The sequence below is a fragment of the Phalacrocorax aristotelis genome, chromosome 1 (assembly GCF_949628215.1).
Source record: "Phalacrocorax aristotelis chromosome 1, bGulAri2.1, whole genome shotgun sequence".
In the NCBI taxonomy this organism is placed as follows: Eukaryota; Metazoa; Chordata; class Aves; order Suliformes; family Phalacrocoracidae; genus Phalacrocorax; species Phalacrocorax aristotelis.
Genome location: NC_134276.1, coordinates 16,006,074 through 16,013,882, shown reverse-complemented (window position 1 = coordinate 16,013,882; position 7,809 = coordinate 16,006,074). Strand labels below are relative to the sequence as shown.

Here is a 7,809-nt window from a genome sequence, read left to right as displayed (position 1 = left end):
GGCCTTCTACATTTTCCTGCACCAAAAGTAAGTTTCATCCAGGTAAGAACTGTACCAAAGGAAAACTGTATAAACAAACCATTACTTCATCAAACAGGGAGTTACAGCACTGACCTTTTAATTTTGAAAGACTCTAACAAATGGAAAGATGATGGCACTATAATAGCCTCCAAAAGTACATGTTCCTGTATAAACAACTACAAAAAACCCTAGAAAACCAATTCTGTACTTGTAGACTACAGTCCTGTAACCTTGAATGTTACTGCCTTTCATGCTGTGAACGTTTTTCCCTTTAGATATCTCAACAACCAATTTGAAATCATGAACTTCGAAAGGAAAACATTAACGAGAGGTGCTTTAAGTTTTTGGAGAGTAAGACTACATTTTAATAACTAAAAGGTTAATGAGCTTATTACAAAGATCTACAGGTTTATTATCGCCTCATTAATTATATTTCCATGTTGCAAAACCCACACAAGAGTGGAACTGGATTAAAAGAGCACCAACATTTTTTTTTATGGTAAAAAAATTGCTTTGCATGTGTTTTGTTGCTAACTAGAAATTGTGGGAAATAATGAGTCAAAGATTGGAAAGCTTTATAAAGCAAACAAATACTATATAAAGGTGAAGCAGGTGTGCTTCACATTACCAAGAAGACTTTTCTAAAGGCTAGTGAAAATGAGAATTTCTCCTGTTATTATGTGCAGCACTTCCTTGTGCTTTTCCTGCAGATACAAGACAGAAGAAGGCATGCAGCTTATCCAGGTGAGGAAGGTAGACCTCTGGGGAGGAGATCTTTAGCAACTGTTGAGCATCCATTGCAGTCCCCCGAACTAGTATATAATAGCCGAGGAGCTAGTTCTGCAAACTACAGTAGAGTGAATAAAGTGATTGACTATTTCTCAAAATAGAGGGACTGCATTCTATACCATGATGACAAACACTTCTTTAACTCTGACTCATCCTTGGTTTATTTTTTTGTAGAGAAAAATTAAAACTGATGATGCATTCACTTATGTGTTGATTCTACATATAATTAAACACCTGAGTCAGTCTATATTTTATTTGTAGTTCAGGTGGAAATGTGGTTATGTGAACTCTGGCATTATGAGACGTTAACTCTTCATAAAATACGGATATTATTTTGAATTATTATGGTCAAAAAATGTGGGAAAATGAGATATTACTGCTGAAATTTTGTATTCAATCATATATTTCTAACAGCTTCTGCACTGCCTGCTCTAAAGGACTCAGGGTAACACTAGAGCACAGGGTAAGTGCAGGGTACATTACCAGAAAATAATCTATTTATTAAACAAATGCTAATTTTTAATGTATTCTGCATAAACCACAATGCATTATTAGTGTTAATATAGTGCAAAACACTATCATTAAGAGAAAAGTATTCATAAAGGCTTTAACAGACTCTATTAACTGTGCTCCCACAGAACAGAGAGAAAAGGAGCAAAGGTACATGTCTGAAGTGGTGTTAGTATAAATTTTTAAGACCTTCAAAAACAAACACCATTGACTGTCCTAAAATCGCTTTTTTTTTTTTTTTATTTTATTAGAAGTATACCTGGAAAATTACTATGGATTTAAGAAAGATGGGTAATCTTTCATCTGGAAAAGTAATAGTCCAATGACACCAAAAATAAAAGAAATGCAGGAATTCTGTGGGTTGGAGGTGATAGGGAAACTGGATTCTGGCACTTTGGACCTGGTACAGAAATGTTGCTGTGGATTCCCTGACACAGCTGGGTTCTCCACCTCTGCAGAGGAGCCAAAATGGGCAAAACAAGTTCTGACATACAGGTAATTACAATGGAATTCTTAATTTAAAGATAGTGTGTTACACAGTGTAAGCTGAAAGAACACAGCTGGTTTTCTACCTTACATTTTAAAGGATGTTAAACTACACACCAGACCTGTGTCCAGAAGATGTCAATGCAGGGATCAAGAAAGCGTTGTTTGGAGCAGTGTGACCACACTGCAATTCATCAGGAAGGACAGAGGTGATGCTAACATAATGATCTCCTTTGCAGCCAGAGGTAAAACTCTACACAACCATTGTGAGTTGTTGCCAAGTTGCTGTCTGTATGGAGCAGCTGACCTGAAATGCTAATGATTTCTTCTCATAGATAGTATGTGCGAAGTTAAGGGGTGGGTTAAACAAGCAGCCAGAAAAACACAGTTCCTGCTCAATGTAATGATTTCATTATTTTTCTTTCTGACCAGAATTTCATCTTCAACTGATTTTCTCATAACATCTTCACTTGCTTAGACAAGCAGTTCTGAAAACTGCTGAACTACCCTATGTCCTTCATGTTTTCAGGACAAATTAAAAGACACAGCTCTGCTATTATGTGTTTTGTTCATTGTTTTCATGTACAAACCTGTTTTATGTTGCTGTCCATGCATTTGGCAATTCATTAGGACTTTTCCATTCCAAAGACCCCAATGCTCTGATGTACTCAGTTTATAGGAAATTGGACCCTTCAGAATTCCCTCTTCATCAGGATGATATTAATGGCATTCTGTACCTCTATGGTAATTCACAATTATTAATCAACTAGTGCTTATAATTTCAAAAACTTTGGAATACCTTTCAGTGACATTTTTGTATACTGGATTTACCTGAATGAGTTCTCACTTTAATTTCTTCCATAAACTGCTTCTTTTAGGACCATCTTCTAACACACCCATTAGCCAAAGGGAATCTACCAAGATAAAAGACCCAACTGAGTCAAAAGATTCTGCACTGCCAAGCATGTGTAACCCCGATTTAACTTTTGATGCTGTCACCATTTTCCATGGAGAAATAATATTCTTTAAAGACCATCAAGTCAGCTTCCTGAAAGTAAAATAGCTGGATATTATTTTTAAATCATGCCCTGCAGCATTTAAAAATAATTTTACCCAGGATATCAGTCATTGTAGGCGGGAAGTCAAGACAGGGAATTAGGATAAGAGGGAGGCAAATACAAAGAGTGTGGTGGAGGAATTGAGAGAGATAAGTATAAGGAGGAAGATCAACTTTGAAACAACATGCTATGAACAGGATGGGGAAAGATAGCTCCTCTGAAAACATGGGCTGTTTTCACTTTAGGCTGTAAGCAAGTCCCAAGTCTTTGGCATCTGGGAGAGTTCAGCTTTGGCAAAAGACAGCCCTGAGACACTCAGCACTTCCATTGCTGTCCTTGCTTCGAGTTCTGACATAATACCCATTTGAAAAGCCCCCATAGTGGTGATTTAGTATAATAATTACAGGAAATAGTAATAGATTCAGTGGTAAATTCAGGCAAACTGTCCCTCTCCACGGCATGACAGCCCAAAGTGTTGAGGAGAAGGGGTAAAAGAGCTGATTCCCCTCCTTTTCATGTGTCAGGGATGTGCTTCCCCTGCTTCAGACCCTCCCCAAAATCAACATTAAAGTGAGTTTTCACCTCATGGTTTGGAGTCCACGAGGCCAGTAAAGTGTTATTTTGCAGAAGATCTTCATGCACACCGTTTCTCTAAGCTGGTGTTAGTAACCCCAGAGTGAGGTTTCATTCCCAAAGTCTTACCCCATACCAGCCATGTGAGCCAGGTCACTCTAGGATGCCTTTCTGCGTAAGGGAAAATAATAACGGTTTTGACAAAACAGTTAGTTCATCTGACCTATTTTAGATGTCTGCATCAAGATGAGAGGAATACCAACGTGGAAATAACTTTCTTTCCATTGGCATTACAGGGTGCTTAGGATGACTAACTTAGGGTACATGGCTGGGTTTAGTCAGATATATCCTGGCCTAGTTGCCATGATGTGGTTTCATGCATTCATGTGTGTGAATGTCTGATTTTATTTAAAACCTGTTCTATATTTATGTAAGGCATTTTGGCGCTAGCATCCTGCAGCCAGAACAGCTGATTTTAATTTAATATCTTCATTCTGGCCATGGCTGCCATCTGGTGTTGATGCTGCATATGAAATTCCTGAAAAAGATGAAGCTATCAATTTTAAAGGTAAAAATTGTCCTTTCATTTTCCTATGTTGTCTTTCCAAGTAGCCTTGAGAGTTTGTGTCTGGCTTAAAAAACACTTAAGCTCTTTCTGTAGGATTCCACAAGCATTAATTTAGTCCAATAAATTGGTGCATTTCAATCACAGGGATAACAAAAATATTATCCAAGATAAGGAATACGTATCTTTTTTTTTCCTGCCAAAATAAATGTAACTATTTTCCTTATTTTCTGAAAAATCATCTACTGAATTTAAAAATGATAACACATGCTTCCTTCTAGCTTGTGGAAAACTAGTATAAGTATGAAGGAAGACTGAAATTTTAGCTTTCATAAAAGGTGTGAAGAACTATTCTTACTTTTTTTTTTTGGACTCTAGAACTAGTATGTAGAAAATTTTCAAGTAACCAGTATTTTCTTTCTGCATTTTTTCTTTAAAAGATTAACTTTCATGAAAAGGACTGTGTCATTCCCACATGAAGACTCTGAAACCATGTTTTCATCACCTTTTCTTGAAAGTGAATGAATTCTGATTGTAGGAGGAGATACCATTCTTCCCAGATACCCCTGAAAAGACTGCTCCCTGGGCTTTTCAAAGGATGTTACCAAAATTGATGCTGCTTTTTATAATGGAAATGAGAGGAAAACATATTACTTCATAATGGACAAATTTTGGAGATAATATTTCCTGTGTTACTTTCCAAAATAGGAGCAAACATAATCACATGATCAGTATCCTGTCATGATTTAGGACGCATTAGTCACAGAGTTAGGCAACCTCTTTCAGTGTCACAACTGGTTATGGAAAAATATTTGAAAGGGAGGCAAAAGAGTGCTTTGAGCTTTCCTTTTAATTTATTTAATTATTTAACTATTATTTTTCTTTTTGTTTGTTTGTTTGTTTGTATTTAATTAGCTTGGGGAAAAAAAAGCCATCCTACAGCTCCACAGGGCAGCTCAGGAAATCAGTCAGAACCTCACAATAACAAAAACGTTTCTGTGGGGTAAGGAGTATCCCAGCCTTTTTCCAGTTACCAACAGATAGTTTCACAAAGTTGCTGATAAATGCCATGTACTGCAAAGAATTATCTGCTGTGCATGGCTATTATTTCCTCTTTTCAATCCAATCCCTACTGCTCAGATTTGAGTTACAGGACACATATTTCTAACAACTGAAGGAGGTCCTCCTATAACAGAAGCAATATATAACCTGAATTTTTGCACATGAATGACACAACTTCTCTCCTTCCTGCCACCACAATGCCCAAGTCATTTTTCATACAGGGATCATCCTGGAGTAATTATTCAGCTACATATTTGTAGTTTAAGCAGATAAGGCTTCCATATTTTAGTTCAAACTCTCATAGCTTGAAGGACTTCAGCTGAGCAGTTCATCTGACCATTCAATCTCTTACTGTGCAAAGGTATCAGAAGGATAATGCTTTCAGAAGCCTTCTTATTCCAGCACTGATAGATACACTGCACTTCACTAAACATGTAACAGCTTGCTATAAGTAACTTAAGTAAAATGACTTAAACTAACTTATAACTTAAGAAAAAATCGGATTTTTCCTGATAAACATTTCTTACAGGGGCAGAATATGAAAGCAATCTTTTTGTAATCTTACAAATCTAACTTATGTTTGAAATAAGGTAATCTACCTCTCCTTTGGGTACCACCTCTTAGAAAAAATATTTAGCAGATTTATTATGATGGTTCAAATATTAGGTATTCTTAGACATATCTTGAGCTTAATGTAAACAGAAGCAATTCTTCCAGTGCAGCTAATAGAGTAATAAATATTTATGGCACATCGTATCTGTCTCAATGTTACCTAAATGATACGATAGTCTTCAGTGAACTCAGTTACCTGTTGGTGGGTAGAAGGTAATGAGCAGTTTTCATTGACACGAGTTCAGTTCTCTCAGTTATAATAAACAGAAGCCCGTACTGATAAGAGATGCATCTCCAGGAATTAATGGGAAGGTTGATGTTGTTTTTCAACATGGAAGTGAGTAACTGATCTTAAAATCTGTATGAAATGCTCAGGGTCATAGGGCTCAGAGTGCTTGGACAGAGGGAGACACTTCTAAATGCTGCTTATAGCCCTTAGGATGACCAACAAGATCCTGAAATAGTCACATAACATTCCCATGCTTAATTTTATCCCCTTGAAAAATAGTGATGATATACATTTGTGACAGCTTCACAGCTGGAAAGGACAGCTCTAAGGGACAGATTGATATATCTGCATCCATGTTGACATGCACCTCACACCATGAAGAGCACCACTCAAGATAGTGACATCTTAACAACATAAGGTCTACCTGCTGTGAGCAGTGCTATCACAGCCTGGCCCTCTGACATAAAATCACACTGCTTTGAGAATAATAATCGGCACTAGCTTCTCCTGCCTGAGGGAGAATGTTACGTAGGCAGGGAGATGCTGGAACAGACTCAAGGGTACATCCACACTGCCAAAGGGCACAGCTGCTTCTTTTCACTCTTCATGTTGCACATCACCCTACACAGAGCATACCAGCCAGGAGTCCATGAGGAAGAGCATTTCTGTTCCTAGAGCTAGGATTGCTTTTAACCAGTTTTAGTTATTTCGAAGTTAAGCAAGCAGGCTAATCAAAGCTACCGCTCATAATTACAGAGACAGACAGGAGCTCCAGAGAGCAATCCCTCCCAGCCAGGACAGGAGCAGAGGGACACACTGGCATTTAGTGGAGTCCCAGTTATCCCTGACCTGCCTTCACTCCTCTAGCTGTCCCAGGGGAGCCCCCATCACCACCTGTCACCATGTGTCAACAGAAGAGGACCCCCATCACCTCACAAGCTGAGGGGTAACTACCAGGGGGACAGGGGTCAGTATGCAGGGGAAGAGCATTTGGGGATGTTATAAAACTTATTATGTCATGTTTGAAGGGGACTGTGAGAATGTGCAAAATTCATTACGGGTTGATTAGGGGAAAGACCAAAGGCAGGGAAATGGAAGGTTCAAGGCAGACTGGGGAGGAAGATGTTTGGGAAAATAGAGAGATAAGTGGATAAAGGGGGCTGGTTACGTGCAAACAGGCGCAGGTCAGTGGGCTTCTTTGGCCATGACTTGCACATTTGGTCCTGTCTTCTCAATAAATCATATCTCATGTGTGGGTGAGTTCTTTCTACATATGTTTGGGTGAACTTCAAGCTGGACTGGCTGCCAAGTAGGTTAAGAGGTCTGAGTACCAGCAGCTGGTGCATGGCTACAAGATGTGGGGACTTGTATGTTACCGGGGATACAGGAGGTGCAGGGGCAGCTACTGGGAGGACTGTGTGTCAGAGCGCGGCTGCTGAGGGCATCCACACTGTTTGTATTTCCATGTCCATGTTTCAGCAGTGGATGGAAGTCCTCATCAGCCAGAGGGGAAGAAAAGAATGGGGCCACCAGTCCTTTTCATATTTGTCCAAGTGCTCTATGTTTTCTGTCTGTGATGATCTCTGTGGCCAGCCTCATCTCTCTCTGGACATGGGGGACAGAAATGCAGCAGCTGCCAGTTCAGTACTGCTGACAATAATCTCCCTGCTGCTGAAGTCAGGCATCACTTGATAGTGCTCCATACGGGCCCTTAAGTGTTCAGATGGACAGCTAGCAAGATCTAAGGTCTTAGAGAAGGTATCTTTTCTTTTATGCTTGTAAAAAATCTTGCCCAGTACCCACTGTCTCCCCCTCATTAGAAAACTTCTCTAAAAAGAGAAATAAACAGAGAAAAGACTGTTGTTCTGTTTGATTCCTCTTCTCCATGAATCACAAAATCGCAC

General features: G+C 39.0%; 1 pseudogene; it reads left to right on the top strand.

Annotated features, from left to right (window-relative positions):
* Positions 1 to 691: 691 nt before the first annotated feature.
* Positions 692 to 6,021, top strand: LOC142052019 (stromelysin-1-like; annotated as a pseudogene).
* The last annotated feature ends 1,788 nt before the right edge of the window (positions 6,022 to 7,809 follow it).